This window comes from Formica exsecta, unplaced genomic scaffold (assembly GCF_003651465.1).
Source record: "Formica exsecta isolate Colony F162 unplaced genomic scaffold, ASM365146v1 scaffold362, whole genome shotgun sequence".
In the NCBI taxonomy this organism is placed as follows: Eukaryota; Metazoa; Arthropoda; class Insecta; order Hymenoptera; family Formicidae; genus Formica; species Formica exsecta.
In genome coordinates this window covers 625503-638482 of record NW_021850867.1, presented here as the reverse complement: position 1 = coordinate 638482, position 12980 = coordinate 625503, and the positions used below count along the sequence as shown (strand labels likewise).

General features: G+C 32.2%; 1 protein-coding gene and 1 long non-coding RNA gene across 2 annotated transcripts in view; one reads left to right on the top strand and one right to left on the bottom strand.

Moving 5' to 3' along the window:
* LOC115238877 (CCR4-NOT transcription complex subunit 6-like) overlaps positions 1-12980 on the bottom strand; it is a 583914-nt gene that overhangs the window by 126269 nt on the left and 444665 nt on the right. The gene's annotated exons all lie outside the window — the stretch shown is intronic.
* On the top strand, positions 1752-3770 carry LOC115238878. Its single transcript, XR_003884555.1, has 2 exons — positions 1752-2222; positions 3732-3770. It is a non-coding gene; the product is annotated as an uncharacterized LOC115238878 (long non-coding RNA).

Genomic DNA, 12980 nt, shown 5'->3' with positions numbered 1-12980 from the left:
ATTTTTAATAATTATTAATTATTATAAATCGTTAATTTATTAGTTATTAAAATTAGTACAAATTAAATATTTTAAGTATTTATGAAAATAAAATATAATATATTATATGCATTATACATATATTGTACAATAATGTAAAATACATTATTTATATAGCGCCTATTACAGATATATATATATATATATCATATTTAATAAATTAAATATAAATTTCTAACCTTAGAGAGAATTGTCCCGTTATCGCCGGATATCTCGGCCTTCTTTCTCCTCTTCTATTCATCATTCTTGCTTTTTATTAGCACTAGTATTCTCACAACACTCCCGGAAATACGATTAATTATAATCGTCTCGTGTACTAATTGAGAGAATACGACGATCGCGCGACACTTTGCACGGCACTCCCAATATAATTGTACGCGACACGCACTTTATTATATTGCGAGAGAACAAAGCAAGAACTATGATCGAGTACGATGATTTTATAACTCCCGTTCCCGTCCGCTTCGACTCCTGCTTGAAATAAGATAATGCGCGCGAAATAACTCAACCTGACCCTAACTTCACTTACCGGTCGATAAACGGTCGTCGTCTCGTTACGTTTATCTGGTCGTTAATCGCGAGAAATAATTAGTCACGCGGGCTCTAATAATCGCCATTTGTAATAATTATACACAATAATCGCGTTTTACGTATCCCGGATTCCGGCATCTTCGTACGATCGCGAGTTTCGATGCGTAATATGAGACACGTAGAACGCGACATACTTCGTCGAGTCTCGCCGCGCAAGTGACGAAGAAACGATGTTACCAACAAAACAAGGCGCGTAAACAAAGCGCGTCAAAAAAACGAACACAGCACTTTACTATTATTTTGTTGTCGTCACGAAATATTTAACGCTCTATATAAAATAATGTATGCTGAAAGCTGTTCTATCTTGAATTTTATATATTAATTATTAATGTTTAATATATCGTGATATTTTTCTCTCTCTCTCTCTCTCTCTTTCTTTACCTCAATCTGATATATTACTATGCGTTCTCAAAAGTGATTGGCTAATAACGTTTACCCCGAAAAGTTTAAAGTGCGATATGTGATATATTCGAATGCAAGCAATCGCTTGTAAAGATCGTAATAAAACAATCTCGATACTTATTCGCGAAAACACTGTTAATTATGATTACGGACACACTAATAAACAGAATTATACTTAATAAAATTGGCTAATAACGTTTACCCCGAAAAGCTTAAAGTGCGATATGTGATATATTCGATATAATTTGCTCGCCTTTTTCAAATTGAAAACGCGTAGAAATATATATATATACATATACATCGTCGAATGATTTAAATAACAAAAAGATATAATATATTAAATGTTTATTAATATATTTTTGTATCGCACTTTGAGCTGTTCGTCAATTTAAAAGTGTAATAATTAATCGATCACTCAGTTTGAAAAGGCGTAGTAATACATGAATCGCAGAATCGTGAATTCAGTAACGGAAGAGAGAGCGAGAGAGATCGCGATACATTAACCGTTTATTATATTATAATATAATTAATTTGAAAATCAGGAGGAACAAAATATTCAGCATATATTATTTTGTAGCGTGTGCGTTAAATATCAATAAAGCGTAGTAACTGTCGCTCGATATTTGGTGTTCGTTTTTTTGCGGCATAGCTCACTGTTGTTTACCAGCCTTGTTTTGTTGTCATTCGCGCGCGGAGATTCACCGGTGTAAGTCATATTTTACGTGTCGTCGTATTACGCTTCGAAACGCGATCGGAGATACCGGAAAACGTGAGTATTTTGTATAATTATTATAAATAGGGATTATATTAGCCCGCGTGAGTAATTGTTTTTCGTGTTTAACGACTTGTAAACGTAACAAGGCGACGACCGTTTATTGTGGTAAGTGAAGTTAGGGTTAGATTGAGTTATTTCGTGCGCTGTATCTTATTTCAAGAAGGAATGAAACGGACGAGGATGGGAATTATAGAATCATCATACGATCATAGTTTTCGCGTCGTTCTCTTGCAATATATTAAAGTGCGTGTCGCGCATATATATAATTAACATCGGGAGTGTCGTGCAGATCGTAATTAATCGTATTTCCGGGAATGTTGCGCGAGTGCCAATGCCATACAAGAGCAGTAAAAGATATAGATATAAAAGAGGAAAATGGTCAGAAAACGTCGGGCAACAACACAGCAATCATAAGGTAAAAAACATGTATAATTTATTTAATTTATAAATTACTTGTGAAATTAACTGTTTACTGATTTCCACTTTTTTTTACGTCATTATAAATAATATAAAATATAAACGCATATAAAATGTACTATTTTATTTTCAAAAATAATTAAAATATTAAATATCTATAATAATTAATTAATGTACATATACACATATCTAATAAAAATTTTTTTCATGATTTCTTTTATACTGTGGAAAATTGAGATGAGATTTATTCGTGCTGTGATAAATTTGGTGCTTGCTTTCTTTTTCCAATTATTTTTTTGCAAGTGTATTTTTATGTTCTTAAACAAGAACGTCATTCATAACATTAACTGCCTAAAAGTATTATTATATTAATTGTTTTATTTTTAAAAGCCGATTTCTCAAAGCGATATTTTGGAAATTTTGGGTCTCGTCGATTCTCGCGAAACATCTGGCGTTCTGAACTTTCTTCTCGCATCCTTCTCGCGTTATCTTATCTCTAATTCCTAAAAAGGCATGCTCGAGCGAGCAACGCTCGGCTTCCTCGATTCTCCGAACTCGATACGCAGATAAAAGCTAAAACAAAATCTCCTGATACTTTCTTCACAACTTTCAACCATTTAGACGTCGCACATCACACTGAAAATGTGAAATAATATGTTTATTTATATGTCCACTTCTCATCGACTTTCTTATCGCGTACGAGTGATTTATGTCTCAATTTAGTTACTCGAACACACAAATTAATTTCATATATTTTAATTACTGATATGCGCGATTATAACGTTGATGTAATTCCGGATGTTTTCTTGAAGGTCAGTTTATTGAAGATGCGCTTAATATATTATTGATATATTGCAATTAAAGCAATCAATATAATTTGCATAAAAAGTAAATGCACATTATTTATATTTTTTTTAATTTTCAGCTATAAAGAGAATGACGTTCTAATTAATGTATATTAAATTAATTCATTGATGAGATTTCTATTCATTTAAAGTATATATAAAACATCTTCTCTAACTATATCTGCTAAAAAAATATTATTTGAAAATTTTAAAAATATGTTTATATCTATATAAATAATTCACAAATAATGTTATAATATTTGAAGTACAATATCCTCCTAAATGAGAAAAGTCAATGTATCTTGTGTCACTGTTTTAATCAGTGATATTTTCACTGATTCAGTTTAAGATAGTATGTTTTATATTTAGACACGCGTATATATACATAATAAATACAATTTAAGCATTGTTTTTAAGAGATTTATAATTGCATACATTAGATTATATATATTGGATCTTTATTATTTTATTATATTTTATTATATTTATAAAAATTTGTGTTTGCTAAGAAATATTTTTAATTAGTGTTAAATTATGTAATATTTTTATGAAATATTTGGTTAGCCTAAATAAATTTAATGATGCTCAATATAATTATTTCGAAATATTGATAATTTTGGACATTGTTTTAATTTATACATATATATATTTATCTTTTACAGATCAACGTACATTATACTACCGCTATTAGGCATCGTTCAGTGAGTACCAAATTTTTTTATTTTATTATTTTATAATTTTGAAACTCAGTTTGAACAGGCGTAGTAATACATGAATCGCAGAATCGTGAATTCAGTAACGGAAGAGAGAGAGAGCGAGAGAGATCGCGATACATTAACCGTTTATTATATTACAATATAATTAATTTGAAAATCAGGGGGAATAGAATATTCAGCATATATTATTTTGTAGCGTGTGCGTTAAATATCAATAAAGCGTAGTAACTGTCGCTCGATATTTGGTGTTCGTTTTTTTGCGGCATAGCTCACTGTTGTTTACCAGCCTTGTTTTGTTGTCATTCGCGCGCGGAGATTCACCGACGTAAGTCATGTTTTACGTGTCGTATTACGCTTCGAAACGCGATCGGAGATACCGGAAAACGTGAGTATTTTGTATAATTATTATAAGTAGGGATTATATTAGCCCGCGTGATTAATTATTTTTCGTGTTTAACGACTTGTAAACGTAGGCGACGACCGTTTATCGCGGTAGGTGAAGTTAGGGTTAGATTGAGTTATTTCGTGCGCTTTATCTCATTTCAAGGAGGAATCGAAGCGGACGAGGACGGGAGTTATAGAATCATCGTACGATCATAGTTTCCGCGTCTTTCTTCCGCGATATATTAAAGTGCGTGTCGCGCATACATATAATTATCATCGGGAGTGTCGTGCAAATTGTCGCGCGATCGTAATTAATCGTATTTCCGGGAATATTTTGCGAGTGCCAATGCCATACAAGAGCAGCAAAAGATATATGTATAAAAGAGGAGGAAAAGGCTGAGAAAATGTCGGGCAACGACACAGCAATCATGAGGTAAAAAACATGTGTAATTTATTTAACTTATAAATTACTTGTGAAATTAACTGTTTACTGATTTCCATTTCTTTACGTCGTTATAAATAATATAAAATATAAACGCATATAAAACGTACTATTTTATTTTCAAAAATACTTAAAATATTAAATATGTATAATAATTAATAAATGTACATATATACATATATATACATATATAATAAAAATTTTTTCTATTTCTTTTATACTGTGGGAAATTCGAGGTGAGATTTTTTCGTGCTGTAATAAATTTGATGTTCTCTCTTTCTTTATGTTCTTAAACAAGAACGTTATTCATAATAACTAACTAACTGCCTAAAAGCATCATTATATTAATTGTTTTATTTTTGAGAACCGACTTCTCAAGGTGATATTTCGGAAATTTTAAGACTCGTCGATTCTCGCAGTATATCTGGCAATCGCAAATATCTGGCGTTCTGAACTTTCTTCTCGCATCCTTCTCGCATCCTTCTCGCGTTATCTTATCTCTAATTCCTAAAAAGGCACGCTCGAGCGAGCAGCGCTCGGCTTCCACGATTCCCCGAACTCGATACGCATATAAAAACTAAAACAAAATCTCCTGATACTTTCTTCACAACTTTCAACCATTTAGACGTCGCACATCACACTGAAAATGTGAAATAATATGTTTATTTGTATGTTTATCTCTCATCGACTTTCTTATCGCGTACGAGTGATTTATGTCTCAATTTAGTTACAACAAATTTATTTCATACATTTTAGTTATCGACATGCGCGATTATAACATTGGTATAATTTTAAGCATTTTCTTGAAAGTCAGATTATTAAAGGTGCGCTTAATATATTATTGATATATTGTAATTAAAGCGATCAATATAATTTGCATAAAAAGTAAATGCACATTATTTATACTTTTTTTTAATTCTCAATTATAAAGAGAGTGACGTTCTAATTAATGTATTAAATTAATTCACTGATGAGATTTTTATTTATTGAAAGTATATTTAAAAGATCTTCTTTAACTGTATCTTTTAAAAAAATATTATTTGGAAATTTTAAACATATATTTGTATGTATATAAATAATTCACAAATAATGTTATAATATTTGAAGTACAATATCCTCCTAAATGAGAAAAGTCAATGTATCTTGTGTCACTGTTTTAATCAGTGATATTTTCACTGATTCAGTTTAAGATAGTATGTTTTATATTTAGACACGCGTATATATACATAATAAATACAATTTAAGCATTGTTTTTAAGAGATTTATAATTGCATACATTAGATTATATATATTGGATCTTTATTATTTTATTATATTTTATTATATTTATAAAAATTTGTGTTTGCTAAGAAATATTTTTAATTAGTGTTAAATTATGTAATATTTTTATGAAATATTTGGTTAGCCTAAATAAATTTAATGATGCTCAATATAATTATTTCGAAATATTGATAATTTTGGACATTGTTTTAATTTATACATATATATATTTATCTTTTACAGATCAACGTACATTATACTACCGCTATTAGGCATCGTTCAGTGAGTACCAAATTTTTTTATTTTATTATTTTATAATTTTGAAATAATATGGAAAGTTGAGAATATTATTTTAGACATAAGATACTATATATATAAGAAATGTATGTATAAGGAATATTAGAGAAGTATCGAACGCTTAATCATGTTTTTATGAAATTTTTATTATCAATATAAAATCCGGAGCACGCAATGATAACACACAATAGTAAGATAAATATTTGTTTTATTTTTGTGCCATAAAATGCAAATACTATGGCACTTTTCTAGAATTTTTCACAACGAAAAGAAATAATTGGTTAAAGTCAGAGCTCAAAATAGCTTACTATAATTTGAAACTTTTGCTCAATATCGTATTCACAGAGTTTTAAAATATTATATATCAATATATAATATTAATGACATTTTTTAATATATAATATTATATAAAAAACGAAGATAAATAAAAAAATATAAATAAAATTTCTCTCTCTCATTTTCTATACTACTTCCTCCTCATATATCGGGAGGAATAACCTAGCCTCTCGTATGCTTCCTACATTGTAGACGGAATCTGTGTCGCGGAAAGCCACTCAAAAATTCCATAAATGTATAAATCGTCCTCGTAAAAGCGGGTTTCTTGCGAGATTACAGATCAACGTACATTATACTACCGCTATGAGGCATCGTTCAGTGAGTACCAAATTTTTTTATTTTATTATTTTATAATTTTGAAATAATATGGAAAGTTGAGAATATTATTTTAGACATAAGATACTATATATATAAGAAATGTATGTATAAGGAATATTAGAGAAGTATCGAACGCTTAATCATGTTTTTATGAAATTTTTATTATCAATATAAAATCCGGAGCACGCAATGATAACACGCAATAGTAAGATAAATATTTGTTTTATTTTTGTACTTTTCTAGAATTTTTCACAATATAATATTATATAAAAAACGAAGATAAATAAAAAAATATAAATAAAATTTCTCTCTCTCATTTTCTATACTACTTCCTCCTCATATATCGGGAGGAATAACCTAGCCTCTCGTATGCTTCCTACATTGTAGACGGAATCTGTGTCGCGGAAAGCCACTCAAAAATTCCATAAATGTATAAATCGTCCTCGTAAAAGCGGGTTTCTTGCGAGAAAAAAGGAGGGGCAAAACGCAAAAGGAAAGACACGAGGAGACAGAGTTATCCGACTCGGTAAAAGAATAATCCTTTGTACTTTGAGATACCGTCCAAACCAATCTCGAACTTCTCTCTCTTCCCCCTCCCCCCTTCCGCTCCCTCTCTTTCTCACTCTCTCCTTTTCTGTTGTGTGTTTAGTCGCGTACCATCGATGGACCATTTAATATTTAAGATGCACTCCTCTTACCGCCAGATGATCTCGCGCAGTTAAAGCCAGACGCAGTTTGTGTACGTCGCGTTTTACATCGCGGATACGACGTGACTCGAGTGTGGAATGCGAACCAAAAGATGAAAACGCGTCTAATAGAGTTTTCAGTTCACACTTAAGGAGAAATTGGAGGAGGAATGAGCTAAGTCAAAAGTTAATATATCTAATACATGAATTTGACATTGCGCAAAGCGCTCACGCTTTTAGCCTTTTAACATATAAAATTAATAATTAATTTGTGAGTTAAAGTAAAATAAAATAAATAAGAATTTTTTAATTCTATTGATCTGTCCAGTTCCTTAATTCCCGCGGGGTTGTACTTCAATCGAAACGCATTTAGATGCCAACTAGAATTTTTAAAAGTTAAATTTCGAACTAAAATTAAAAATTAAATATAAATTTAAAGATCTTTTTTTGGAACGCTTAGGAATCAATCCTGGTTGCATGGCATATAAATATATCATCTTATATATCATATTGTTTCATTCTGATTCTATTTAATATTAAATCAAAATATTAAATAATAGATAATATAGTAAATAAAAATAATAAGAAATAAAGACGTAATATAATAATAGTTACAATACAAGCCGAAAAGTTAGCTCTCAATTGCACAGGTGTGGAAAAAATATTTCTCTTACATGGTTAATGTAACACTATTTCTAATTAGAGATCTGCGGAAATATGTTTTATCGTAGTACGTGTTTCCATGCTCCGACCAATATCCGTAATATTCGGTCTCTGTCCGGGAAAAAAGGTCTGTACAACGCGCGTTGTTACCCGCCGTGGCTTACTCGAAATTACATTTATCGCGCTCGCGGGTCGATATAACGCGTGACATACGTGTATCGGGCTCATGAGCACACGTGCATCGTTCGCCGCAATGGCGACCGGTGAAGAGTTAAAAAATGGTCACCCATACGCGAGAATCTGCCTTTCATCGCGTCGGTATAAAGTGCGTGGTTTTTCGGAATTAACAAATGCGTGAAAATAAACCGTGATTACAAAAACGCAACATTTTGCGTGTTTAAAGGCTTCAAAAAATGCAACGCTCTGGAAATTTTCAACACTCTTCTTGTTCAAAAATCTCTAACTATAAAAAACTGAGGCTTTAGAAGGGATATTTGGAATTTGAGAATTAAATAGAATATATAATTAGAATAGAATTTAAATTAAAGTTTAGATTAATTAAACTCAATTTCTTAGATGTTAGAAACCTATAAATCTAGCGATTTTAAAATTTAAAAACGTTTTAGGAATAATAATGAACAAATATTCTATAAATTAAAATACAAAGAAAGAGATTCTTCTACCGAGATAATCTAATAATTAAAAGATTAAAAGACCAGGAATCTCTTAAGATTGAAAGATTTAATCAAAGAATCTTAGGATCTAAGCGTCTGTAGATCGTAGATCTAAAAGACTAGAGAAACTAGATATTTGACTCGAGACGAGTTATCACGGGCGTGTTAACCGCCTTTCACGTTAATCGTCGTGACGCGCGAATGCTGACACAAAACTACTCGCACGAACACAAGTGACAGCCGCCACCGCGAGAGAGAACGGTAATCCTATCGTTAATAGAATTGGTCGACCAGCGGGATTCCATTAGCAATATATAAAGGATCGGTGTTCTATTCCATCGCGATAACGTACATGTTCTCCTCTCTTTCTCTCTGTCCCTGCCTTTCTCTCGAAAGCAGTCGGACCGGAGCACCTTCGGGGAAGCAATCGATTAGATTTTGTTCCCTTCTGCCAAATCACCCTTCTGCGAGCCCTTCGAGCTTTTAATGGTCGGGTACGGCGGGAAAGCTAGCTTACGCAATTAAACTGGGACCTCGGGTTAAGTGAATTAAATCCACTCGATGGTAGGATACCTCCATGCACGGGCCACCTTCGTCCAAGTGGTCAACGGGAGATACGATAACGTAACTCAATCGAACTCACCGTTTAACTTCCCTATGTAAATACTGCGCGAGAGAGTGACGGAGTGCACGAGATGCAGGATAAAGTTTATTCAGTTCTGAGACTAATTTCTCTGTATATCTCTGAAAACTAAAATGTTCGTTTTGGAATGATATTTCCGTTACGATCGCAATGGAGTAAAAATTCGTAAAAAACTAAATAGTGAATCCTATTAATATTATTGCATTGCAATTATATTTATGATGTAGGCCGTAGGCATATAATAACATATATATTGTATATTATTTAAGATATATAATTTTTAGATTACTCCTGCGTTTACTTGCAGGAATTTTTCTCTTTTTTACAAAAAAATAAATGTCAACAGAGGGATGCGAATTATATATGTCTATGTGTATTTAACGGGTAAATAATCATCCGCAAATCGTCGTTTCGATATTTCTTTGTATTTTCCGAGATATATGTACTTCGCGATAATAAAAACAACGAATTTAATACTCTACATTGGAATACCCCAATTTAATTTTCGGTTTCGTGATATCGAGGTTTCCGAGAAGCGCGCGAGTTCTCATCCACAGCCAGGTGATTCGAGAAGCAGCGCATAGTTCGAGTTAAGTGAATTAAATCTAGCAGACATACACACACGCGTAGATGAATACACATACATATATATACAGAGAGAAAGAGAGATGGAGAGAGATGGAGAGAGATGCGGAGAACGGAGCTAGCCGCCGGTCGGTTTGTCGGCAATCGATACCGCGTGTGGTCAAAGGAAGATATGATTACAAGATAACGGTAGACCGATCTTGTAGAGGGCCCCCGAGAGTTCTCCATTCGATGTTACACATGCAAATAGAAGCGCGCCCATCTAAACGTGAACAACGCAAACGACAACACCACGCTTCGAAAAAGTTGCGGTTCGCCGCGGAAGAAGCTCGACGCGAATCGCTCGATAACGAAAATGTGCTTTTTTTCTTTTGTTTTTTTATGTAGACGAATGAGAATTGGATTCACTCGGCGTGATCCAAGCGCAGGGCATCGATCGACGATGGTGCAAATAAAGGATACGAACAATGGGGTTCTCGCATCTCTCAACGTTGTATTTCTTTGCTTTGGTATTCGCTTTTTCGGTATACGAGAAATTACACAACAGCACGTGTAGTTAGAAAATAAATACTTACAAAGATTCGTAAAATGTGCTACTTTGTAATTTAAATATCGATATAAATGCATGTATATGTAATATAAGTGAACGTCTTCGCACACAAAATTCGAAAAATTCGCAATATATTCGCTAAATAAAAATATTTGAGAATATTTTGTTTAATAATTTTATGATAATGCACAATTAAAATTAAATCTAAATTAAAATCAAGTTTCCCAACGAACATATTTTCTAGATTATTGTAAATATCGATATTTTGCAAACTTTATATTATGCTATCAAACAATATTTTAAATATTTCCGAAAGTGCGCACACAAATATTTTATTATAATAAAAATTAAATATACTTTAAAATATTATATATGTACACGCCCGCTTTTTTTCTCTCTAGCTTCGTGAAGATTTCTCAAATAACTTAATATAACACTAACTTTATATAATTAAGACGACACAAGGATCTCTCGATGATCTATACGTACTCATTGTCAGTATTGAGATGATTACGAGAATGATAATCCTTTTGACACGCTTAACTCGTAATGCGTCTCGACAATTTACAAGTAATGGACAAATTATAATTACGCACGATTATATTCGACATTCTCGATATTCGGAATTTATTCCATAGAAAGTGAGAGAAGGAGTATAACATAAAAATATTATAGCTCGATCGCGCGATTACTTGATTTGGCACTCCCGATATTAATTCACACGCGCTATCACTTAATTCGGCACTCTCGATATTAATCCATACCGCGTAAAAATCATGCGAAAATACGGAGATGTCTCGACTGTTGAAACATCGCGGTGAGACTAACCAGTCCGATCCTTATGTTATCTGTTGCGAGATCATCGCCACGCGCTTTGTCTGACAATGAGTGGCAATAACGAGAACGGCAAAAAGTTTCAGTGCTTTGAATTACATCGCGCACGATGCGATTTAACCTCCCAAATTTTCAATGTTAATATATTTTTGGGTTGGCTTAACTGTCATGATGCCCGCTATACGATTCGGCACTTCCAACTCGTTAATTCACTAGATACGAGTTTTTTTTATCCGTAAATATCGCGTGAAATAATCAACTCCGATGAAAAAGCGAGACGACGCCACTTTACGGACCAATACAGACTAAACTAAGTTCGTCTCTGTACATTTTTTGTGGAGGACGAGCGACTTAAATTCCCTTATGTCATATAAAAATATCCGTATGTAACACTACATAGTTGAAGAATTTGGCTTAAATTTAATATATATCGTATGTCCCAAACGGTCCATACAAATTCTTGTGTTAATTTACCATAATATGGATATGTTAAATGGTGACACTACATACTATGTTAATATTTTAACACAAAATAAATGCAAATTTCATAGTAATTTGAAATAAATTTTCAATGAAATCACCATATTTTTAATGATAAAATTAACTTAGAAAATGTTATTGACTTATGGTCTGTAGTCACTCTCACTCCTATTATTCTGTAAATTTTAATAGATAAATCCTGTCACTAATAATACGGAACATATTTATTGGGTAAAATTAAAAGTATGTGCACATAGTGTTATTTTTACTCTTTTTTTTCAGTTATTTTAATAATTTAACATTTGAGTTCAATTAACAACATGTTAAATTAACATATAAATGTGTTAAATATTTAACATAAAAATTTTTAACCGTCATATTTTTTAACAAGAAAACAAATTTTCCAACTATGCAGTACTGTACTGCGCCGATTAATTTTCTCGATTATTACATATCAAGTGTTCCACGTAACTTAATGATACGTATACATTTATTATATATATTTACAATATACTATATATTTTAATATCCAATAAAGTGAATTGATAATCCAAGGAGCGTAAAGAACGATGCATATATCGCTTTGATAATAGCCGTAAATCAATTTCTCGCGAATGTCTGTTTCGTTTCTTCGGAGATTTGCGTATTAGTCTCGTCACACGACAAATGTAGCGGAACGTGTAATTCGTGCATTCAATCGCAGATGCCCGAATTAATTGCATTCGGTTGCAATGCAGAAGCGTGTAAGCAACAAACGCCGCGGCCGTTACATTGTTTTGACGCACTGTGCTTTACCCTCTCTCTCTCTCTCTATCTCTCTATATGCACTTACACATACACGAGTATACAGACGTAATATTCATGGCAACTGCTTTGGAGAATACGCAATTAATCGCATAGTCCAAGGTGTGCTAAATACCAGCGTTTATCCTAGTATTGCGCATAATTGTAGCAAAGAGATTAATATTTTGCTCTTTTATATTTTTATTATGTTACTATAAATTAATAATATATTTAATTTAATTATTACTCTTTTATAAAAG